The 26855-nt window shown below is 37.1% G+C and overlaps 1 protein-coding gene and 1 pseudogene across 1 annotated transcript in view; both read right to left on the bottom strand.

Annotated features, from left to right (window-relative positions):
• ARHGAP6 (Rho GTPase activating protein 6) overlaps positions 1-26855 on the bottom strand; it is a 670816-nt gene that overhangs the window by 195879 nt on the left and 448082 nt on the right. The window lies entirely within an intron of this gene.
• Positions 376-26087, bottom strand: LOC122746009 (annotated as a pseudogene).

The following is a 26855-nucleotide window of genomic DNA, read 5'->3' as shown; positions in this document are numbered from 1 at the left end:
AAAAAATAAGGAAAACCTTATTTCACAGGTTTTGTTACATGTACTTACAGTGAAGATGGCATGACTACTGTAAGCATATCTTAATTTCAAACCCACAGTGATGTCTAAATCAGACATGTAGTATGAAAGTGATTAATTTCTGCTAAAATGGGGAACAAATCCCCCATTGTGTTAATTTTTATATTTATTGTAGACACTGACTAGTATTTTAATACCAGAGATAAAATTTTCATCACAAGAAATGAGAAAACTACCCAGTGTTCACTAAATGTAACGAGCTATGAAATTAATTCTCCATTATTGCTCTGAAAATATACCCCTAGATTTAAGTAAAATCTCTTTCCTCAGCTGAAATCAGGCATTCAGTAGTGTTCTTTAGTCTACCATTGGCTTGATTGTCATTCTTCTAACCCCAGCCAATTAAAACTACGTTTCTTAATTCTTAACTATGGGCAATTTTTTCTCCTTTTTCTGTGCACACAGGATTGGTGAGAATGACCTTACCTAAATCAATCCTTATTGCCCTGACTGTTCCTCTAGTAAACAAGAAGTCTATGTTCACCATGAGCACTTAATTCTTGGGCAATTTGCACATTTGCAGCTTTTTTTGTCTCCTTCAGTGTGCACACCTAAAAGTCATTTTAACAAGAAGTAGGAAATATCCAATGAAGATCATGATGCTCTGCAAAAAGTGATACACATGAATTTCCCTTCCCTGTCTTTAGACAATGCTAGTTCTGCCCTCCAACTCCTGATCCACCTTTAATACTCCTTTGAAAATACTACCACCTTCCATACCACCCTTAAGGTCATCAACGTCACAACCAGGCTTGTTGATGTCAAAAGACTGAATAACAATAAGTCTGTGTTCTGAAGGCGGGGCATGCAATTTTCTTTACTATGTATGCACAGACAGCTTCAGTATTATACTTCAGCTGGGCAGAAATTGGAATGATAGGAGTTCCATCTGCAACTGTACGTTATACAAATGCAAGGATCTGTTTATTTTGTTCCTTAGCCCAACTTTCACGAAATCAGCTTTGTTGTGTAGAATTAGAATGTGTTTCAATCTCATGATTCCCTTGGAAGCCAGGTGCTCAGAGGTGTGAGGCTGAGGATAAGACTCATTACCAGCTATTTATAGTAGGGCTATATCTATAATTGCTGCACTATTCAGCATGGTAGCCATCAACATAATGCAGCCAGGACAATCCGCAAAATAGACACATCCCACTAATTTGAAGTTTCCTTTAGTTCCTGGAAATGTCTAAAGGAATTTCATAAAGTGTGCTATTTCCACAAGATCTGGAGCATTCTGGCTAAGAACAACTTGGGTCATCAGGTTTGTAAATCTTAGCATCAGCATTCACCAACTTAATGGTTAATAGTTCTTTCCAGCTTGTTTTTGAATCAGACAGTATAAATTCCAGAAATAGTTTTTACTACTGTTGACTTTCTATGTGCTACACGGCCAATTGTACCAACCTTGATTGTGGCTTGTCTGCTGATAACTTCTTGTGAAAGCAGAGTCAACTTGGCAACACCCAAGGTAGTCAGGTTCTGGTGAGACCTCAATAATGTTTTTCAAAAAATTTTCTCCTGATATTATCAATCTTAAAAGTTTACTGGAATTGGTAATCTTACTAGTAGGCATTTTTTTTTAATTAGAAAGGTATTTATAAGCTGTGGAACAATTAAATGGTATTAATCAATTAAATTTACTTCAGCCAACATTACTAAGCACAAGACACTCACTTGATCCTGAGTCTGAATCTTGATTTTCCTGCTTCCTTAAAGGAAGTCTATTAGGTAAAAATAATCTGAAAGGGGAAGGCAGGAAGAACTGAAGATGGGGATGGGGTGGAGAAAAGGGACTAAGAAAGACCTTCTGAAGAAGGTAGGATTTGATCTGAGACTTTAAGGAAGCCAAGGAAAAAAATAGATAGATACAGAGATACAGAGATATATAGATAGATATATAGATATATGTAACTATGTGAATGCCTTGAGGGCATGGGTATCCCTAGCACTCAGCACAATACCCAGCACATAGTAGAAACTTTTTTTTTTAAGTGAGGCAGTTGGGGTTGAGTGACTTGCCCAGGGTCACACAGCTAGTAAGTGTTAAGTGTCTGAGGCCGGATTTGAATTCAGGTACTCCTGACTCCAGGGCCAGTGCTCTATCCACTGTGCCACCTAGCTGCTGCATAGTAGAAACTTTATATATATATATATATATATATATATATATATATATATATATATATATATATATAAAATATTTGCTTGGTAGTTCAATGGATCTGTGAGCTCACTGATGGGAAGGAGGATATTCATTTTCATCATTTCAAATCACAACAACCCATCTATATCTTTCAACCCTGTGTGACTCCCCCCATAAATCTACCACATGGGATTAATCCAACAAGATGGAATGGGAGGACAGGTTGATTTTCTGACATCTTGATACCAATGGAATATAAGGGATGTCCATCTCTTACCCACCACTCTATTCCCAATTCTTATCATATTTTCCTTGAATGATGCTACTTTGGTGCATAATTCTTCAATAGTAAGTAATATGCTATGCTCTTTTCATGGTGTCAAAGAATTGGAAATTGAGGAGATTTCCATGGAATACTATTGTGCTATAAGAAACAATGAGCAGTCAGATTTCAGAAAAACCTGGAAAGACACATTAATTGATGCTGAGTGAAGTGAGCAGAACCAGAAGAGCATTAAATACTATTGATTATTTTAAAATTGTAAAAAATAGTAACATGGGGGCAGCTAGGTGGCACAGTGGATAGAGCACTGGCCCTGGATTCAGGAGGACCTGAGTTCAAATGTGGCCTCAAATACTTGACACTTACTAGTTGTGTGACCCTGGGCAAGTTGCTTAACCCTCATTGCCCCACCAAAAAAAAAAAAAGTAATCATATAATTTTAACAGATGCATGGGAGAAATCTTGTTGAAGAAGAGGATTTAATAATTAATTTTTCTACTATATGAAAGGATTTTTAAACAAATAGTAAATAGTGCAACTTTAAATGTTTTGTATCATTTAGTTAACTGAGAGACTATAAAGTTGCAGTCTTCTATTGAGTATTATTTAGGAAAGTCTGCCTGACCCCTTTTCATATTCATCAAAGATGATCTTGATATGTGAATAGTTTAATAAAGACTATATAGCAAAGGAAAAGTGAGCATTAAGTTGAAAGTTGTTAATATTTTTGTTCACTTTTTATTTTGCTAATAACTTTTGGGATATTTTCTGAGAGTTGGGTATTATATCTCTTTCAGATAGCTTGAAACTCAATCCCAAAATTGCTTCTTCTTCTTATTATTATTAGAATAAAAATAATAGCTATATAAGAAAGTAACTTCAAATATAATTTTTTGTGTGTGTGTAGACAGGCTAGGAGTTAAATTTACTTTAAAATTTTAATTAAAGTTGATCCAATTTTGTGATGTAATAGCTGTAATAATTATTTTCATTTATGTAGCAATTCAAGGTTTGCAAAAATACTTAACATATATTGACTACTTTAAAGTAGGTGTTATCATTACCATTTTACAGGTGTGGAAACTGAGGCTGGAAGAGATTAAGTGACTTGCCCAGTTGTAGGTTGCTGTATTAGAGGAAAATGTTGGTATGTGCACATGATCCAGGTATAAGCTTTGCTATGATCCAGCTATGGTATAATCCACAATGCTGGATACATAAGTGGAAATTTTAGAGCGGGACCACTCAATTATTTGTACAAGAAGACAAACACAGCGTCAGACCTAGCACCATCCCTTGCACATAAAGGGCATTTAATGTTTGTTTAATTGAATTGAAATATTTATCCCATACCTCCTGATACCCAGACTTAGTTATACTGCAGTGAGGAATGCATCCTTTTCTTTATGGAAAATATCATTATGGGGGAAATTTAGTGAACATAAAGGATGCTAGAAGATAGACATGAGGGGCAGCTAGGTGGAGCAGAGGATAAAGCACCAGTCCTGGATTCAGGAGTACCTGAGTTCAAATCCAGCCTCAAACACTTGACACTTACTAGCTGTGTGACCCTGGGCAAGTCACTTAACCCTCATTGCCCTGAAAAAAAAAAAAAGACAGACATGAGAAGGAAGGCAAGAAAAGGAATGAGATTGTTGTTAATTAAGCTCCAGATTCACAAATTTAAAAACTTATGAAAATAGTCAAAAGGAAAAGTAGATGTCATAAAGGTCAATGATATTTTTTACTCCAGAATTCAATAAAATACAATGATCACAACACACTCTACCTTCCTCTGCTTCTGAGATACTGAACCTTCTCATGAAGCAAACTACGGAAGCCATCGCCTGTCATTTGAACTGTGTGAACCCTATGCCTTTAGAATGTTGAACAAGAATCAAGTGTCAAAACAAACTGATGAATTCCTCCTACATTCTCACTTTACCTATTTTTAAATTTGTTTTTGCTTGTCTGCACCTTCTCTTGGTGCTATTCCATAGTTATAAGATAAACTCTCTCACCTTCTAATGCCTTTTGTTCCAGTGTGCTTTGCCTAACTATTTGGATTAAATGAATTAGAACCAACTTCATCCCACCTCAGTAATATCTGCATATCTAGGAATTGGCTAACCTTCATCCCTAATAGTAAGGTCAATTGATAGAGAACTTCAAATGATACAATTCCAAATAAACTCATTGTACACAAAGGACAAATAACCCAATATGTTAATTTAATTATATCATCTAATAAATTAGAAATACAATAAGAAAACTACAGCCACCACACTTGGAAAAGTTCTAATGTTTAATTGTTCCTGCATTTGCTTCCTATATTTTGAAAGTATTCTGGTATACATTAATCACTAAGGTCTGGTTTCTCAAAAGGGTGTTTCATTCCTCTGAAAACTTCCAGCCAATCTTGTCTAAAACTTGTATTCTCAACCACAATAAGGAGGAATTTTCCATATAAAAACTGGCTTGATTGCATCTTTCTTAGTCTTTATTTTTTTAACACTTTATTGATAGAAGTAGAAGGAAGTAAAAATACACAAATATTTGGGGACAAACAACAATATAGTTCAAAGTTTATAAAACTTATTGAATGCATACTTTGCAAAACTGTGCTGCTTTTAAGAACTTTTAACTTTATGCTTCAAAAGGAAGCTTATATTTTAATATCAATATTTTTTCTGATATCACTATATGGTTACAAATCATGGAATAGCATTATTTAAGCAATATGTAAGAATTAAGCTTTACTGGACTGCTAATCCACTGTTGGTAGAGTTGTGAAAAGATACAACCATTCTGAAGAGCTTTGGAGAACAATGCCCAAAGGGCTATAGAACTGTGCATACCCTTTGATCCAGCAATACCAAGGCTAGATTTATATCCTAAAAACATCCCCCAAAAGAGAAAAATACATATTTTTACAAAAATATTTATAGCAGTTCCTTTGTGGTGGCTAAGAATTGGAAATCAAGGTATGCCTACCAATTGGGGAATGGCTAAACAAACTGTGGTATATGATGGTGATGGAATAGTATTGTGTTATAAGAAATGACAAGCAGGATGACTTCAGAAAGGCCTGCAAAGACATGTATCAAATGATATATACTGAATTGAGCAGAACCAAGAGAACATTTTTCACAGAGATAGCAATATTGTTTGATGAAGAACTGTGAATGACTTGACTATTGTCAACAATACAATGATCCAAGCCAATCCCAAAGCATTAGTGATGAAACATACTGTCCACCTCCAAAGAAAGAACTGATATTGATTGAACACAGACTGAAGCATGATATTTTTCACTTTCTTTCATTTTTAAAATTTTAATCAAGTTTTCTTATACAAAATGACAAATATGATCAAGATTTACATAATCATACATGTATAACCCATATCTAATTGTTTGCTGCCTTAGGGAGGAGGGAAGGAAAGGAGAGAAAGAGGGATAAAAATTGGAACCCAAAACTATTAATAATGTTTATTTTAAAAAATTATATAACTAGAAAAAAGAAATATAGAGGCAATTTTAGCCTTTAATTGTGGACTTGTTGAAGCTCAGCTAGGTGGTGCATTGGGCTTAGAATCAGGAAGACTCATCTTCGTGTTCTGAAATACAGCTTCAGACACTTACTAGCTGTGTGACTCAGGGCAAGTCACTTAACCCTATTTGCCTCAGTTTCCTCATCTGTAAAATGATCTGGAGAAGGAAATTACTAACCACTCCAGTATCTTTTCCAAAAAAACCCCAAATGAGGTTACAAAGAGTTAGATATCACTGAAATGACTGAACAACAAATGAAGATTTGTTGGTATATTTTTTGGGGGATAGTAGTGGTGGTAAAGATGTTGGTCTTATAATTACCTCATGTAGAGAATTCCTCAAGTGGAAACTCCTTCCCCAATCTAGATTAGCAACTCATCTGTGTAAGGGACTAAAATTCTAGCTACGATGTCTAAAATCTAATGAGTGGTCACCTTAAATTAGAAAACGTATAGCACCAATCTTTGGGCATTGAGTATTTATTAAAGTATATTAGGGGTAAGTAAAGAGAAACACGTGGATGAAGTATGAAATTTGCTTTCTCTCCCTATCCTGCCTGTCTCTTCCTCCCCTGCTGAAGTTTCCCACTGAAAGGCCTGCTTGCTCCTCAGCTCCTCCCAGAAGCCTCCTGAGAAACTGGAAACAGGGCTGTCCACACACATAGCTCCAAGATAATTGTCTGGTAGCTCTGATCGACAGGTCCCACAGGCGGTTCTACAGATGTAACTTCCAGATGCTAAAGTCACATAGTTTCTAAATCACATGCTTTCTTCTCATGGCGGAGCTTTCCTGCAATATCTCTCCAGCAGGGGGTTTCATTCCAATTCTCACATCTGCAATAATATACTATCTAAAGAGGGTTTCTTACTCTAGGATGAGCTCAGTCACTGTATCACATTGCCTTACAATTCTCTTATCAAGAATAACATGTGTAAGCTGATTAAGGGGTGATGGTACAAGTCTGTAATTTCTACTACTGGGGGAGTCTGAGGCTGGTAGATCTCTTAAGTCAAGGGGACTGGGTTATAGTAGAGCTAAGCCAATTGGGGATTCATGCTAAGACCAGCACTAATATGATGACCCTCTGTAACAGAACTACACGGTTGCCTCTGGAACTTAATTCTCTCTTCCAGAGTCATCAAAGTCCAATGGCAAGGCAAAAGTCAGGGCAATTGCTCATGTTCCAGGATGCATTAAATGACCTTGGTGTTTTTGATGTCTCAAAATCTCCAAACTGGCCCAGATCAGCCAAACTGAAGCTTCCATACATCTGATCAGCTTTGAGATTGGATCCATGAGTGACTCATGCATTTCTAGCCTGGGCTAGAATGACCCAATCTTTCAAAAAAGAAAATCAGTTAAAATAGGAAGCTATCAGATGTCACACTTTTGCTTCCTCCTCTGGGAATCCTTCCCAGTATCATTGAGGGTGATTTTGTGTCATTTACCTGGGCACAAAAGTTGCTAGTGATAGGTCTTCCACTAAATTTGTGTTTTGTTTTTTTTTTTTTTCAAATACTGGCTATAAACAGCAGATGTCAAAAGAAGACCCTGAGATCTTTAAGGTTTCTATGATGACTAAAAAAGGTAAATGGAAAGTAAAGCTCTTAGCAGAGTTCTCTGAAAATTTAACAGCTGTTCAAACATTGAAAATGCCTATTGAAAATGAATTCCATTTTGAAAACCTACCCAATAGCAAGTTGATAAATGTCTTTTTTTCTTTCAAGACCCCATGACATCAATTGTGTGGGATTTGAGTTGCAGTTTAAATACCAATGTGAGCATTATAACTAATAAAGTCTTCTATACTTGTATGATTCATAATAATTCTGTTAATCTCGTAGTAACTTAATGGCTGCTCTGTAAATTTCTCTCATATTAATGAGGAGACATCTAATAGGGTTCTGCCTAATTAAGCAAAGGTTAGTGGATCTCTTTATGCATCACAAATGTCAATGAGTCACTTTAGAATATATTTTGAAGTTTGGCAAATTCACCAAAAAAACTCTGAAATTAAGCTTGTTAGGAGGCATCCCTTAAAGTCTATGGGAAGTGGTTTTGACACATAAAAAGTACTTTACATAGCAGGAGATTATTATTCAATGGAACCCTGTTGGGAGGTTCGCTGCTAAGCAAACAATCTAATTTTCCTGTTTTTAAGTTCAGAATTTTATACATTGTTTTATTATTTTAATTATGAGACATCCCATTAGAATTTTTACATGAAGGAAAACACAAAATTAGCTAATGTCGCTTGGCTATTTCAGTAAGCTGAGTAAATATTCTGAGATTTAGATTATAAAGAAGTTGCCCTTTACAAAAGCACTGTTGACAGTTTGCCTTTCGTAGCAAACACCAGAGCAAAAAAGTGATACCTCTGTATTTCCTTAGAGAGGAAGCATGAGACCACTTGGTCTGAGAAAAGGAAAAGAAATGACAAGTACCTTAGCCTGTGGGTCGGCTATATTTGGATATGTAAGTGGACAATGTTAAGAAAATTAAATGTGAAGGCAGGAAGAGGCTTCGTTCTTTATCCACTGGCTCATTTACAGAGAAGTATAGCTATTTTTTTCAAAGTTTTCCTGAGGCTGATAGCATCATTTCAGAACATGAAATAACAGGCTTAAGTTTAAAAGAACAAATAAAAAGAAGAAAAATAAAGGCAAGGCAAAACTGTTCTTTTATTCAAGGTAACAGACAATAGAATAAATACCCATCCACACAACCAATCAGTCCTTTGATAGGAGGTTAATCATTAGGAGACAGCATCTTAAAAAGGAAATTGTTTCATCTTACTGTGTATTTTAAGAAGGCCTTGGGGCAGCTAGGTGGCATAGTGGATAGAGCACCAGCCCAGAAATCAGGAGGACCTGAGTTCAAATCCGGCCCCAGATACTTAACACTTACTAGCTGTGTGACCCTGGGCAAGTCACTTAACCCCAATTGACTCACCCCCCCCAAAAATGCCTTGCACACATTGAGTGTTCAATGAGTTGTTGTTGAACTGATTTTCACTTTGAATTCTTGATTGAGAGCATATTAAAGGGAAATTCATATGACAGGTTGTCATTGAGAATCATCTGCCATAGAAAAAAGGGTTTCAGAGGGACATCAGATACTTAATTTGCTGAAATATTTTTGGCTTGCTGGAATGTTCATGCCCTTCCCAAGGTATAGGGAACAGCAAGATCCAGCTGGATTCTCCCCAGTGAGGATAGTTTTGTTTTTTTTTTTTTGTTTGTTTTTGACAAGGCAATGAGGGGTTAAGTGACTTGCCCAGGGTCACACAGCTAGTAAGTGTCAAGTGTCTGAGACCAGATTTGAACTCAGGTACTACTGAATTCAGGGCCGGTGCTTTATCCACTGTGCCACCTAGCTGCCCCCCCAGTGAGGATAGTTAGCCAGAATATTTAGAAAATTGAGCCAGAGGGAACCAAGCTGGTGTCTCATTGGTCAGGCAGGCCTACGAGTTGTGGGCAGGAAGAGAAAAAATGAAGGAATTAATTAAATAATAAGCATTGTCTAAAGTGCCTATGTACTAGGCATTGTACTGGATTCTACAACAGAATGATAAAATGAAATAATCCCTTCCCTCAACAAGTTTACAATCTACTGCTAAGAAGGTATGTATGAAGCCTAGACTAGATTGCAGGAATGAGTGGGCAGTACATTGGATATAGTAGTCAATCCCTACTTAGGCTTATCTGTACTATATGGTGTTATATGTGTTCTTCCTTTATCATTTGATCACACATTGAGAGCTAAAAGGGGTGTTATATTCAGCTTTTCAGGTTCTCATCTAGTCTAATCCTCTCATTTTACAGATGTGGAAACTGAGACCTAGAAGGATGAATTGATTTGCCCATGGTAAACCAGGTCACAAGTAGCAGGGACAGTAATTGAATATGGGTCCTCTGACTCTCTATCCAGAACACTTTCCATTGTACTCTGTTGCCTCCTCTTAGGAGTTATGCCAGGGGGATAATGACATTTTTTACACCCCCCTGCCCCCCTCCCCCGTCCTGGCTGGGTTTATTCCCTTCATGCTTCTTGGATTCCATACAACACCGGTGCCTAGGGAAAGAGGAGAAGAACTTGCTAGGCTCAGCAATTCTGATTTCCCTTTGCCACAGCTCCAACCTAAGGGGGATTCAGGTGCTCAGGTTGAGAAACCTTGATCATTCAAGAGTTGGTCACTCATGTCACACTCTGCCTTGTCTAGTCTTTGACACCCTCTTTAGAATGGGCCTAATGATGAAGAAAGAAAAGAGGAAAGAAGGAAGGAAGAGAAAAAGGAAGGAAAGAAAAGAGGGAGGAAGGATTGGAGGGAGGGAAGAAAGAAGGAAGGGTTAAGGGAAGGAGGAGAGGGAGGAAAGATGAAAAGAAGAAAGGAAGAAAGGAAGGAAGAGAGGAAGGAAGGAAGGAAAGAAGGAAGAGAAGGAGGGAGGAAGGTAGGAAGAAAAGAAAGGGGTAAGAAGGAAGAAAGAAAGAAGAAAAAGAAAGAAAAAGAATGAAAGGAAAGAAAGACCACAGTTCTAATGCAATTCATATGAATTAGTAATTTTTTAAATAAGAAAAAAAAGATGCTTAGCCAGCTGATCCCTCAGCACATTCTACTCATTAATACTTATTTTAGACAATCTTAGAGGAGCAGAACAGGAACTTCTTATTCCTAACCACACACTTAATAAAAAGAAACAGTTTCTATCTTGAGATACTAATTTGTACAATCCTAGATACAGGGCTGGAAGGGCCTTCAGAGATCGAGTCCAACCACATCACTTTTACAGATAAGGAACCAAAGTCCAGAGGGGCTAAGTGACACTTTGAAAACATTAATTCAATTCAAAGAACATTGATGATGTGATTGTGAACTATGCTAGGTACTGAGGGAGAGACAAAGGTGAAGAAGGCATAGAAATACAGTAAACCATATGTTATAGTACATTAGAAATAGAAGAGACCCTAAAGACAGATGAAGAGACTTTGCCCCCCAAAGCTAGAATTGCTATGCCCCAGGTCATATACGTTATTAGTGACATGCTGGGAATATGAGAGTTTATGATTCCCAGCAGGGCAGATTAGACAATTATAGAAATAACAATAACACAAAGTGAAATATGACAAGTGCTATAGTAGATGAAAGTAAAGTTAAAGGAAGTACGTGATCATCTGGGTATATACTTAACCCACTCCATGACAATTCATACTTATTTCAACTAGTTGTACCGGCAATGTTATTTCAAAACACTCTTGCTAATGGCAACACAACCTTGCAGTGACCCTCATGCTAATATGTGCTGGTAAATGTTTAACAATTGAATCTCTGTGGGGGAAATGTGCAGGATGCACTTTTAAGTTTAATCTGTATTCTTTTTTTTTGGTTTTTGGTTTTTGGTTTTTTTTTTTTGCAGGACAATGAGGGTTAAGTGACTTGCCCAGGGTCACACAGCTAGTAATTGTCAAGTGTCTGAGGCTGGCTTTGAACTCAGGTCCTCCTGAATCCAGGGCCAGTGCTTTATCCACTGAGCCACCTAGCTGCCCCCTAATCTGTATTCTTAATATTTTTCTCCAGCTCTGTCTTAAATCCTAACAATTAACACAACCATAAAATCAGAACTCTAATTTGTAACATTTGTTCATTTCCCAAGGTGTAAATGCTCATACTAAAAGTTTAGCAATCAGTAGATCTCTATGTGGGCAGTTGTGTGGCACACTGGATAGAGTGCCTGGGCTGTAGTTAGGAGGTCTAATCTGTATGCATTTAAATCGAGCCTTAGACACTTACTGGGACAGCTAGGTGACACAGTGGATAGAATACTGGCCCTGAAGTTGGGAAGACCTGAGTTCAAATCTCACCTCAGACATCTACTAGTTGTGTGACCCTGGGCAAGTCACTTAACTCCAATTGCCTTAAACAGCTGGGGCCATCTCTAGTCATCGTGATATATATCTTGTCACTGGTCCCAGATGGCTCTAGAGGAGAGAGTGAGGCTGCTGACCTTGCACAGCCCTCCTTCACTTAAATCCAATTCACTGTGAGTCACGACATTGCCCTGATGCCCTGGTCTTCTTTGAGATTGAAGGACAAACAATAACAGACACTTAGTAGCTGTGCGACCCTCGGAAAGCCACTTAACCTTGTTTGCCTCAGTTTCCTCATCTGTAAAATGAGCTGGAGAAGGATATGGCAAATCACTACATTATCTTCATTAAGAAAACCCCAGGGGAAGCTAGATGGCGCAGTGGATAAAGCACTGGCCCTGGATTCAGGAGTACCTGAGTTCAAATTCGGCCTCAGACACTTAACACTTACTAGCTGTGTGACCCTGGGCAAATCACTTAACCCCAACTGCCTCACCAAAAACATTAAAAAAAAAATTTTTTTTTAAATTTAGAAGAAAACCCCAAATAGGGGCAGCTAGGTGGCACAGTGGTTAAAGCACAGGCCCCGGATTCAGGAGTACCTCAGTTCAAATCTGGCCTCAGACACTTGACACTTACTAGCTGTGTGACCCTGGGCAAGTCACTTAATCCTCATTGCCCCACCAAAAAAAAAAAAAAAAAAGAAAACCCCAAATATGGTCACTGAATCAGACACAAGCGAAGCAACTGAATAACAACTAAAGATCTCTATGGCTTTCTCTTCCTCCCACATCCAAAGCAGTTGCCAAATTCCGTTAATTCAGTCTCCACCATACCCTTTATAATCATCTCCTATCCTTCATTCACATCGGTAACCTAGTTTAAGTCCATCTCTTCATGGATTTATTTTAGTAGTGACACCTGGTTTTGTACTCGCTCTTGCTCTCTTGCTTTCTCTCCTTTGTACCCATTCCGCATTCCCCCACAGTTGTCAAAATAATCTTGCTAATGACAGGTCACTACACTGTTCAAAAGTGTTGAATGCCTTCCCTTTGCCCATAAAATAAAATAGAAATTCCTTAGTCTGGTATTTTAAAATCTTTACCACCTACCACCTACTTTTCTAAGTTTATGTCACATTCTTCTTCTTCAAGCACTCTATCCCAGTTAAACTAGAGTGCTAGCTCTTCCCAAATTTGGAGTAGCTGTCTCCTGTTTTTATGCTTTGGCAAAGGATATCATCCATGCTTAGAGTATACCCACTTTTCATCTCTCTGCCACCTTTCAGAATCTTCTAATTCTTTCAACACTTAGATCAGGTATTGTTACTTTCAGCATCTTCTCTGACCCACCAGCCCAAAATATTCTTTTTGTAATCAAATTATCCTTGAGTATTTTATTTGGGTGATTCCCTTTTCCTCATCAAAACCAGTTTTGTATTAAACCTCTCTGTATACATGTCATATTCTTCTTCTAGTAGACTATATGCTTCCTGAGGACAAGCTTTTGTCATTTTCCAACTTTGTATCCTAAGGACCTTGCACAACATATCACAGAGTAAGAACTTAATAACATTTAGTTGGATATACAAAACAAAACTTTAGGCAGTCTTCAGTTTTCCTTAAAGTATTTTAAAAAGTAATCAACCTGTTTTTCTCTCAAAGAGGAAAGTTAAATTGTAGTGCTGTAACTTGCTTTTATATGGTTTCCGCAGACATTGGTATTTAATTTTAGGTGTTTACATCACAATGATGCCACATATTTTTCCAAACAGTGAGGCTCAGAAACACTGAAATGATAAAGGCAACCTCAGCTAAAAATTGGCCAAGATTTATAAACAAACCTCTTTTGTTGTAATAACTTTGAATTCTTTAAACAGCTGAGGGGAAAATCATATAATAATGCAGATGTTATTCCTCTAAAATAATTCTTTAGGTTCCTAATCTGTGGCTTCAATCCTGGCACAATCCCCATTACCTAAAGTAAATTTTGGCTTTTAGGATGTCAAACACGTTAGAGTATGGATGCAAAAGGTTGTTCAAAACCAAACTTTTTTAGAGTTCAACAAAATGGCACTGTGGTTCAACAGCAATGGATTAGGTGGTGTTTGCTTTTGGGGGTGGTGATTTACTAAGATCACATGTTTGACATTTATTGTCAAAACTATGTTCAATAGATAAAATACACATGAATATGAATACATACATGAATACAAATATACATAAAATTTGAGCACCATTTTCTCACGGAGTTAATCCTAAGTGACTAATGTAGATGGAACTTTCATTTCTCTTAAGCTATGAAAATACCTTTTTTCCCCTCCAGGGAACGTTTAATTCTGAAATTTTGTCATAAAATAAGAGGTTAAAATCTGGTGTCTTTTTTCTTTTAAATAAAGTAAGGTATTTTTCAAGTCCATTGTTACTAATTGTATTCTTACTTTGTTCCATTGAAATCTTTCAAAAGAGTCAATGCATTAGGAGTGATCTGATAGAAATAGGACAGCTAGGAGGTGCAGTGGATAGAGTCCTGGGCCTGGAATCAGGAAGACTCATCTTCCTGAATTTGTCTGACCTCAGACACCTACTTGTGCGACCCTCTCAGTTCCTCATCTGTAAAATAAATTGGAGAAGGAAATGGCAAACTTCTCTAGTATCTTTGCAAAAAACAAACACAAATGGTGTCACAAAGAATCAGACGCAACTGAAATGACTGAACAACAACAAAAGTATAAAGAAATAAATGAGTATGGCTGGATCTTCTCAAGGTATTCGACTACAATCTCTTATCTTTATATACACAATGGAAAGATCTAGGCTCCACAGACATATAATTTGGTGTATGTGAAGCTGGTCAGATAATTGAACCACCCAAAGATTAATGATTAAGTTATATTGAGTATATTTTGTGCAGAATTCTTTCCCTGTATTGGTTCTACTCAAATTTTTATCAATTATTTCTACAATGACTAAAATGGCCTATTTATGATAATTGTGGATGACAAAAAGCTGGAAGAGATAGCTAACATACCAAACAACAGAACTGGGGGCCAAAAATATCTAACAGAATGGAATGATGAATTGAATAGAATACGACATACACAATAGGGAAAATTGTAAAAATGTTTTGCTTGAATTTGAAAAAGATAGGCATAAACATGGATAGGAGCTAGGTGGCACAGTGGATAGAGTGCCAGGCCTGGAGCCAGGAAGACCGGAGTTCAAATCTGGTCTCAGACTGTGTGACCCTGTCACTTAACACTGTTTGCCTCAGTTTCCTCATTTGTAAAATGAGCTGCAGAAGGAAATGCCAAAACCATTCTGATATCTTTGCCAAGAAAACCTCATATGGGGTCATAAAGAGTCAAACAGGATGGAACAACAACAATAGCAAGAGATTACTAAATTGGTGAATTATTGAACTGGTGGCCTAAAAGTGTTCAGACGACTTCTATGACAGTCCTAAGAACTGAAAGAATATGTCTCATTGAGTTCTATACTAAAATATTTCAATTAAAATGTGAGCTCATTGATGCAGGTACTTGCTCCAAGGTATAGATTCTAACTAATCCACACATTCTCATCCTGTCATATTCGTGCCTAAGTCCTCCCATAAATCCCTCTCTGGGGTCTGCTCAAAGTGCTGAGAACCTTCCTCTAGATCTCCGGAGCTCACAAAGCATATGGGCTGCCTACGAATTCTCCTTTTATTTCACCACAGGAACAGTGCACCTCCTTTTCTGGTCATATATAATGTCTGAGGATATCATTTTTGCCATTCAACTTTGTATAATTCTTCACTGGCAAATGTGCTGTAGCCTTTTCATACCCACCATGCATCTCACCATTGCCTTTTGGGTGACTTTAATTCCTTTTCCTGGGTTATTGTAATCTATGACTCATACAGCAACATGAAAAATCTGATGTAGAAAGATGGGCCAGTGCTTCAGGGAGAAGTTTAGGGTCATGGAAAGAACAATTCAATTTCCCAAAAGTTATCTAAATCTAGCTCACTCTCCTCTTCCTATTCAATCCTGCACTCCATTCACTGTCCAGCCAAAGTGTCTGTGTGAGATATATTTACTTGTGAAACAACTCCACCTAATCATGCTATCACATCTCACCTTGGTGTGGAGGTAATCCTTCTAAATGTAAGCTGTAGTAGGTTCTACTGTTGTTGTTGTTTGTCCTTCAATTCTCAAAGAGGATCATGACATCAAGGTGATGTCATGGCTTGCAGTGAATTGGATATAAGTGAAGCAAGGTTGTGCAAACTCACCAGCCTCACTCTCTCCTCCAGAGCCATCTGGGTCCACTGGCAAGATATATATCAGGATGACTGGAGAGGGGCCCAGATGTTTAATTGGGGTTAAGTGACTTGTCCAGGATCACACAACTAGTAAATGTCTGATGTGATATTTGAACTCAGGTCCTCCCAATTTCAGGGCCAGTGCTCTATCCACTGCACCACCTAGATGTCCATCAGGTTCTCCTATGGAGTGACATTATGAATAGAATGTTAAAACATTGAGTCATGAAGACTATGGTTCTAATAGTGCTTCAAAAACTTAGCAACTAGAGAAGTCAACTAACCTCATTATGCTTGTTTCCTCATCTGTAAAACAATAGCACAAACCTCACAAGGTTGTTATGAAAATCAAGTGGGAAAATTTATGAAAAGTAATTTGAAATCCTCATTCGCAAATCTCATTATTTTCATCTATTTGAGCATAGCTTAGATAAGAATTCATCCTAGCTATTGTTCTCTTATATTTAATGTTCTGTGGACTATTTCAAAGAAGGATAAAGTGACTGCTTTTCATAATTGAATAAAGATTTTGGCCCTCTTGGTGGAATTGTAAATTGGTCCAATTATTTCGGAAAACAATTTGGCCAACAAAATGACTAAAATGTCCTTACCCTTTGATTCAGCTATCTCCCAGCTAAGCATATACCCCCAAGAAGGTCAGTGATAAAAATGAAAGAACAAATATATACCAAAATATTTATGAAAGTTTTTGTAGTAGCAAAGAACTGGAAGCAAAGTAGATGCCTACGAAGTAGTGAAATATGAATCTAATGTAAAATTGCTTCATTGTAAGAAATAATTAATAAGATGAATACACGGAAGCATGGGAAGACAAAAGAAACAAGAGGCTATAGTTACTCTATAAACCATTTCTAAGAGGCAGAGTAAGTTGGCGAGCAACAGTTTTAAAGTATTCTAGGATAGGATCCTATAATGGCTATGAAAAGACTGAGAAAAGAGAGCTGATATTGGAGAAAAATTAGAAAAAACATAGAGAATGAAAGAGAAATCTTAATTGATGGAACTATTTTATTTAATTTTAATTTTTTTTTCTTTCTGGGAAGTGAGGGTTAAGTGACTTGCCCAGGGTAACATAGCTAGTAAGTGTCAAGTGTCTGAGGTCACATTTGAACTAGGGTCCTTCTGAATCCAGGGTTGGAGCATTATCCATTGCGCCACTTAGCTGCTCTGATGGAACTATTTTAAATTTTATCTGGCAAAGAAAATAAGAGAATTCTTGAAAAGAAACTTTGCTTGTGACCTTGAATTAACTGAATGGTGGAACTGTGTTTCCAGAAGAATCTATAGTTACAGTGACTGGCTATGACTCTGCTTTCTCTTGGTGAAATTATGACAAATATTTATTATCTTTGTTATTAGATTTTATAGCCAACAAATTTAATAGTGAATTAATCCTCATAGATTAGAGGATATGATAGAAAAATAGATAGCAATTGTTCATGGAGAAAAAAGGTTGTTTCAATTTATGAGATGTATATATATACTATGCATATGTCAAATATTATTTAACAAATTGGGATGAAGGCTTTGAGCACACATTAATTAATCAAAAATACACCTTTGGGGCAGTGAGGTAGTGCAGTGGATAAAGCACCAGCCTTGGATTCAGAAGGACCTGAGTTCAAATATGGCCTCAAACAGTTGACACTTACTAGCTGTGTGACCTTGGACAAGTCACTTAACCCTCATTGCCCTGCCCCTCCCCCCAATACACCTCTGTTGGCCTAGAACTTAGAACGATGAAAATTAATATGGTAACAAGTCAAGTAGCAGGCTAACAAGTGAAGTTTAGTAACATAAGCATGTCACAGAAAACACTGTTACATGTAGCACCTTCTAACTGGATTTCCCTTCCTATCTCACAGCTCTTTTCATACACACACATATGTATTACATGTATATACATATGTATAGAATGTCTGATGGTACTGTGTGTAGTACTGCTGCTGATTAATGATAACTCATTTGTTTTATTTGATATATGTCAATCGCATATGTGAGAATCAGAGTGCCATCCCCCTGCTGAGAAAGACATTGTGAGAACCAGGGCAGCGCCACTCTGAGGAGAAAGCATGTGACTAACATCCGGAAGTTATATCTATTCGCCTGTAAGTCATGTCAATCAATGCTACCAGCCAATTAGCTTGGAGGTGTGTGTGTGTGTGGGGGACCGCACCTGGACGGGCCCACAGGGAGCTTCCACTGGAGGGGATCTGCCCTTTTGGTTGGAGGTCGTTATAGGAGCAGGAGGTGCAGGGAGCTAGGCTCTTTCTTTCTCTACGTGTTCTCTTTACTAACCTCTAATTTACTTTAATAAATGCTTAATGCCCCAAAGACTGGTGCAGACTGAGTTTCTAATTTAAGGTGACCACACATTCGATTTTTAATCATAGCAATTAGATATACATCACAAATATAACTATCATTTCGTTATTCATTGTTGCATAGATTTCATGTTCTTGTTAGGATACTTTTCAAACCTCTTATGATCCATTTTATAGTTCCATTTGAAACTAATTACTTTAAATGTGTTCATCCTATTGAGACTTGATTTCAGACTATTTCTAAGTCTCTTAACATATTTAACCACAGCTTTCTCATGCTCAGTGTGTCTTGAGTCTAAGAGGCCACAGTATTGGCTTCTATTTCTGTCCACTGGTTCAATTTGACTTCCAGATTCAAGCTCAAAGTCTTTAGTTTCTATCTTTCCTTGATGTATGTCAAAGATTTTAAAATATTTTTTTATAGTCCAGATGACATTTTGAGATCATAAATCTCTATTAGATAAAGGAGTTTATAAGTTTTTTTTTCAGTGAAGGCATATAGCTTGATGTCATACATGTAGATTAAATGATTAATAAGATGTTTTGGTTGTTGTAGTTACAATGCTGGAATGGTTTCAAGTACAATCTGGAAAACAAACTGAGGGTGCTTTCTTTTTTTTTTTTTAGTGAGGCAATTGGGGTTAAGTGACTTGCCCAGGGTCACACAGCTAGTAAGTGTTAAGTGTGTGTGGTCGGATTTGAACTCAGGTACTCCTGAATCCAGGGCCGGTGCTCTATCCACTGCGCCACCTAGCTGCCCCTGAGGGTGCTTTCTGAAGACTGGGATAGTTAAGCATGCAAAGGCCACTAGGCTGGTCACTGGTGAGGCATTCTTTTGGTCAGGGACATCTATGATACAAATTTGTTTAATAAGGCAAAGAAAATGAAGTAGGCAATGCCAACTTCACTTTAAGTCATTCAATGAATATTACTTTTACAAAATGAGGAAGAGTTCAGGGTTTTAAAGCATTATCAATATATTCCTTGTAAAAAAAAAAGGTAAAATATAATATAGTATATATGTATTTGTATATATGTACTCACATATATACTTTGGATCTTACACATACTCATACACACACACACACATGCACACACACGCACACACTTTGGATCTTAGGAAAAACCATTCATTTTTACCATCCCTCCAACCAATAAAAAAAATTTTTTTGAGCACCAATTATGTACAAGTCACTTTATAAATAATAGAAAGAAAATATATACATACTGAATGAATGAACTATGCTATGCCCTAAGGAGAATACCAAGATTATAGATCTGGTCCCAGTGCCAATGGAGCATACAATCTAGTTGGTTAGTCAAAGCAATGCATAGGAGAGATAATTGATGATCTCATTCAACATAGATTCAGCAGTAGGGCAAGTTCTGAGGGAGTGGTATGATTAATAAATGCTGTGCACGCTCAGGAGAGGGAGAGAGAGGGAGAGAGAGAGAGCGGGAAGAAGGGAGAGAGAAAGAGAGAGAGAGAGAGAGAGAGAGAATTACTTGATTAGTTTTGGTTGATGTAGACAAGCAATTCCTCATTGAGGAAATAGAACTTGAATTGATACTCCAACAACCAGAAGGTAAAGGGAATTGGGTATTTCAGATGGTGGGATTGAGTTGGTGGTCATGTATGGGGGCGGGGGGGCTACAGGAGTATTAGAGAGGAAGTTTATAAACAAAGACAAATAAAAAGTACAAATCCTCTTCTAGACACTTTATATAACACTGAATATGAGACTGAAAAACCCTTGACAACTGTAATTATTTGATATTTTAGTATAGATTGAAATTTGCAGTTACACAAAAATGTCTTTCATCTGACAAAAAGAAGAAAAAATCCTCACCTCCTCAAATCTTTTTTTTTCTTTAGCCTATTATTAACCTTTTCCAGGTTAAATTACTTTCTATTTTCATTTGTTCAGCCTTAGAGGCAATGTAGGATCTAGAAATTTTAGTCCAGGACTGATATTTTGCTAAAGGATCCATGTATGTATGTATGTATGTGTATATATATATATATACATATATATACACATACACACATGAGTACACATTCACAACATACATAAAAATATGATATTTTATGTGCTAAATGACTCCATGCTATATATAAATATATTACATATATACATTACACACATGTATATATTGCATATATAATATACCATACACACATGTTTTCCCTAACCACTATCACTAATTTCCCATTTAACAGGAAACACTGCAGAAGACTCTGGAAACCAGACTTCCACAGAACAATCTTAACACTGTTATAGAGCTATGCATCTCCCTGGAGCAACAAGTATGTATTTTGATAGTGAGTCAATGTCTCTGCTTTTGCTGTGGAAAAGGAAGTGTTTGCAGTGATAAAAAAGAAATGCTGCATAAAAGTAATCACTCCTAAATCCTGAGCAACCAATTAGAGGAATCTTAGTTCCTTCTCATGTCAAACATCAGAGACATTTTCTCTTTCTTAGGAGTCACTATTAAAATTAAACTTAACATCCCTTAAGTAAACAGCTTCATTTTTCCATGAACTGAAGTGATGATAGAGAAATGTGATTGCTTACAGCTGTCAGTGTCTCAAAGTTAACAAAACATTTCTTAAATTTAGCAGCATCTTCTCTTGGAGAGGTTGCAGTTTCTTTTCCAAACAGAAGTGGTCTCTACTACTACACATAATTAAGGCATTGTCATACTTTGGTTAATTTTTTTAAAACAGACATGCATATACATTATAGTATATAAGACAGATAGGTGGCATAGTGGATAGAGCACTGAGTCTGGAGTCAGGTGAGACCTAGTTCTAACCTAGTCTCAGCCACTGGCTAGCTATATGACCCTAGGCAAGTCACATAACCTCTGTTTGCCTTAGTTTCCTCAACTATAAATTGGAGATAATAATAGCAGCTACCTCCCAAGATTGTTGGAAAGATCGAATGAGAATATCTGTAAAGCATTTAGCATAGTGACTGGTGTATAGTAGGTGCTATATAAATTCTTATTACCTTCTCTTCCCCTCTATGCAATAAACTGTACATATTTAGGTATAAAAAGTTAGCAAGGGTAAAGGGTTATGTGTTTTTTTTTTACAACAGAGTCTAGGATTCTATAAGTTACTCATGTTTTACTTCACCCAACATGAAAGAAAACAGAAGCTCTAAAATATGAGAAATAATGAACAAGGCAAAAAAAAAAAGATTTGATACAGAATCATACTACCTATATGTTTCTCAGTTTTCCATTTGATTGCGAGACAGCAACCTTTAAGATATGGGGTACCAAGTTTGCCAGTGGTAAAGTAAGCTAAGGGTATCTTGAGGTCCTTATCATTTGATATTAAAAAAAATCTCCCTCACATACTGAACCTATAAGGAGTTCATTAACAAATTCTACTATTAAACACAAACATACAACTATTCCTTTCTAATGCCTACACCATATTATTTATCCCATTGATCATTCATATCCTGTTGAAAATTACTTTAATGAGACAATAAGATAACATTTCCCCCCTTCTCAATAACTTCTATGGAATCAGACCCATTTTGGAGGAAAAGGATTGGGGATGCTCAGAGGTTGGGACTCACTCATGATTTCAACAGTGTAGGTGTTCTCCCTCCCTTGGGACAGAAAACAAAATCTGCCTGAGCCTTCCCACCCAGGGGGAATGCGTGTCTTTCTAATATGTCCCCAACAGGGGATCTGCCTGACTCAATGGTGATCATCGTCTGGTCTTTTAATGTGTCATTGCTAGGAATCCAGCAGTTTAACTGTCTCTTAATTATTGCTACTTAACCTGTTCACCCCTCTTTTCTGGCCACATATGTCCTTGACGTTTTTTATGACATTTTCTAAGTGAAAGTCATACTGCTGCTATGTACTGCATATTACTTACACCTATTAGGCATCATTACATTGACTTTTTTGTCACCTGTACTTTATTTCTTTAAAGGAATAAATGAAAAATGAGAGAGGAAGTAAGGCTTCTGTTGTTAAAAAGAACCAGGCTTGAAATATGAAAGACCTGGGCTAAACTTATGCCTTTGACATATATAGCAAACTTTTTAACCTCTCAGTAATTCCCAGGCATCTCTCTCAAACTAGTACTCCATTACCTCCGTTATTGTTTAGAAAAATTTTAATTTGGTGATACAGCTTTAAATTTGAATGTCAGGACAATGCATTTAGTACAATAAGACATCTGATACCTGAAAGAATTTTGAAATTAAGAATTCTTCAGATACTTGAAGGTAAAACCGTAAGTTTTTTTATCTTAAAAGTTTTTTTCATGACTGAAATTTTTGAATGATATACATTTTTCTGTCTTTCAAAAGACAATGAAGATGATTTATTTTTTTCTTGATGATTCAGCATCATCATGCAGTACTATGAATGGAAATACCACCTTTCTAACCTTATTAAAAGCTATTTATGGGGCAGCTAGGTGGCGCAGTGGAGAAAGCACCGGCCCTGGAGTCAGGAGTACCTGAGTTCAAATCCAGCCTCAGACACTTAACACTTACTAGCTGTGTGACCCTGGGCAAGTCACTTAACCCCAATTGCCTCACTTAAAAAAAAAAGCTATTTATTATGTGTTACTTATAAAACATCAAATCAGCTAGGTGGCTCAGAGTATAGAGTACAAGACTTGGAGTCAGGAAGACTGAGTTCAAATCCTGATTCAGACATTTAAATAAGTTATATGACCCTGAACAAATCACTTAAGCTCTCTCAGCCTTAGTTTCCTCATTTGTAAAGTGGGGATAGTGATAGTATATAGCTATAGTCTATTTTTGAGGATCAATCAAATAAAATAATATCAGTAAAGCATTTTGCAATATTTAAAGTGCTATGTAAATGTTGGTTATTATTATTATTTTTCATCTTTCACCATGCAGGTTAGTCAAACTGGTTGTTTTTCACATACAACATTCTATCTTCCATCTCCATGCCTTTGTACCTCCAATTTGGAATTTACTTCCTCTTCTCCTTGCTTTCTTACAGTTCTTTGTTTCAAAAGTTCAGCTCCCAACCTATCATCTCCATAAGGTATTTCCTGATTTTACCCAATTGCAAATGCCTCCTTCTCCCCAAATTATTTGTATTTATTATACATTATTATATATGTATTCTTATTTTTCACATAATTATATATGTTTCTCCTAATAGAAAGATCCTTGAGGGATGGGACCATATCATTTCTTCTGGAATCCCCAGCATTTAGCACAGTATCAAAAATATATGGTGTTTGATTAATACCATAAGGTAATACCATAAATTTTGTGATCATAAATGCAAAGCTGGAAGTAACCCCAGAGACACCCTAATCTAATCCTTTCCTTTTACAATTGGGGAAACTAAGACCCAGAAATTTGATTTGATTTGCCCAAAGGTCACACTGGTAGAGCTGTGATTTCAACCCAAATGCTCTGACTCCAAATTCAGCACTCTTTCTACTACACTATGCTTTTTTTTTTTTTTTGCAAATTCTCTGTCTCTGTCTCTGTCTCTCCACAATTGTTTTTCTTCTTATTGCCAAAAGTATCTTCTGCTTACAGTCCCAATCATCATTTATTTATATCATGGTTTCTAAAGTCTACTTCCATAGCTATTGTTTCCTTTCTGCCCAATTTTCTTGTTTCTTGCCTCTATTCTATCCTATCACTTCTTTCTCTTCTTGGATTTTGCCTGAGAAAAGTCTAACTTTTTTTTGGAAATATCACCTGCCAGTCACAAAACTCTTTTAATTCTAGTCAATCGACCTAACAATCACAGTGTACCAAATATAATCATCTATTCTACAACTCTTCTTGGCTGAATGCTTGTGGGCTATCTCTACACCACCAAAGTTTTGGGGAAAAGGGAAGAAATGAGCTTCTGACTTGTTCCTGACTTGTTCCAGTTACACTTGTGAGCGCCAGAAGCCTAGCCTTCAGATAACCATGACTTTAGTGGAATTATATTGTTTAACATCAATCTGTTTTGGGCTTCAGGAAGAATGACAAAATTTTCTAATCAAAATCGACCAGTACTTACATGTTGTCAACCATCAAACAGACTAATTCTGAGTTCAGTCTGAAACCCACATTTCACTTTGAGTAGCCCTGCATATTACAGTGACTCATTTGGAGAGGCAAGTACTTGAAATGAAGTTTCCATAAATGTCAGTTCGGGTACCTTTATAATTCCACTAAACCTATTACACCTACACATGAACAAATCTAAGAACTTAATTGTGAATTTCATTAAAGCAGAAAAACATGAAGTACTGAGAGCTGGGTAGGCTCTGAGATCATTACAATGACCCCAAGGGGCCACATTGAGTGGATGATTCATTTGTTCTAGGCTGATGCTAAAACTTCTGTGGAATAATAATTACACATTTTCACTCAAACAATTGTTTGGAGCAGCAGTGCTGGTTTTTAGAAAACTACCAAAGTCAGTTCATATGAAAAGTTTCAGCTTGCCCAAGGCTACATGGGTAAATCAGCAGCAGTTAGGATTGGAGCCTTTCTTTTTGTAAGACAACAGCAGACAGTTACATAGCGCTTTGACCCTCTTCCTCACATCTGTCTTTTCTACTACCTAAGCTATCTGATGTCTTCTTCATATAATAATGATAATAATAATAGCCATTTTGGTAACTCCTACTATGTACTAGGCACATATCTAGTACACAGAAGGAAGCTGAAAAGAGGGGAGAGGGAATGGAGCCATCGGGTACCTTGCCTGGGAGGAAGGGTGGAATTATGTTCCTGGAGTCCAAACCAAGCAGGGCAGTTGGTGGGAAATGAAGAATTGAAAATTCTTCACATATTATCTCATCTGATCCTCACAGCAACTCTGGGAGGTAGGTGCTATTCTTCTCATTTTATAGATGAGGAAATTGAGGTAAACAGAGGTGAAGTGACTTGCCCAGGGTCACACAGCTAATAAGTGTGAAATCAGATCTGATTTCACATTTGTCTTTTCTACTACCTAAACTATCCCAGTTCTTCCTCACATCTGTCTTCTCTACTACCTAGGCTAATGCAGGTATTTGGAAATAATTGCCTTTGGACAGAAGGAGCCACAAAAGAATCTAATCTTTATGATAGCACATTGCCAAAAGTACAAAGTACAGAAGTATGAGCACAAAACTTCAGATTCACAAGTCAATATTCTGCAAGTAAGGAGAAAACTTCTCCCCTCTTCCCCTCATTGTGCTCCTGTTATTAAATTTTAATGGGAGGGATTTTGCTAAATATTCCTTTCTGCTTCTCATATGAGAACTGTTACTAAGACATAGGACATTGAATGCAACTCTAGAGGATGCACTGGGAGAGGGCTGCTTATTGGGAAGATCCAGGAATGATTGTTGTTATTCATTAGCTCCTACATGTCCATGTCCATCCCCATCTCCGTCCACATCCCCATCTCCATGTCCATCTCCATGTCTATGTCCATGTCTATGTCCATTCCCATCCCCATCCCTATTCCCATCCCCATGTCCATGTCCATCTCCTGTCTCCTTCACAACCCAACCCAACCCAACCAACTGAATCCTTACTTTCATGACAGTGGTTAGGATGGTTTGGGGATGTGGAAGGTCACTTAATACTTAAGACTCCCTCTTCAGACCTCACATAGAACTTGTCTAATACGCTTGTCACATTTTTCTGTGTACATGGTTGTATATGTGTCACATTTCCCAGTAGAATGCAGTCTAATATCCAGGGATCGTATACTTGACAGTATTCTACAGCTCATGTCTTACCCAAACTATGTCTTTTCTTCCACTGAGGACCCCCCCACTTAGCCCAACATACAACAGGTGCTTAATGGACATTTGTTAAATTGAGTTGAATTCAAGGGAGACAAGGTGGTTCAACCCTGCCAGATGCTTGTGAGACGTGAACTCACACAAAGTCACTTAGCTTCTCTGAGGTTTGGTTTCCTCATCTGTTAAAGGAGGATAACAGTCCCTATAGAACTTACCTGGCAGGTTATTGTGAAGCTCAAATAGATGTGATATGTTAAATACTTTGCAAATGTTAAAATACTATATAAATGTCTAATGTTATTGTTGTCTTATAGCTGATATGTAGCAGTGATCAATAGGAAACCGGAGGGCCTGTTGACACACTAGTTAATCTGGTCTTCCTTTCTCTTCCTTGTATCTCAATCATTTAGTACAGTGCCTTGTACGTAGTAGGTGCTTAATAAATGTTTATTGACTATCAGCTATTGTTTCTATCCTACTCTGAGCCCTTAATGATCTGGCCCTTG

The sequence above is a fragment of the Dromiciops gliroides genome, chromosome 3, assembly GCF_019393635.1.
Source record: "Dromiciops gliroides isolate mDroGli1 chromosome 3, mDroGli1.pri, whole genome shotgun sequence".
Classification (NCBI taxonomy): domain Eukaryota; kingdom Metazoa; phylum Chordata; class Mammalia; order Microbiotheria; family Microbiotheriidae; genus Dromiciops; species Dromiciops gliroides.
This window is presented reverse-complemented; position numbering and strand designations above follow the sequence as displayed.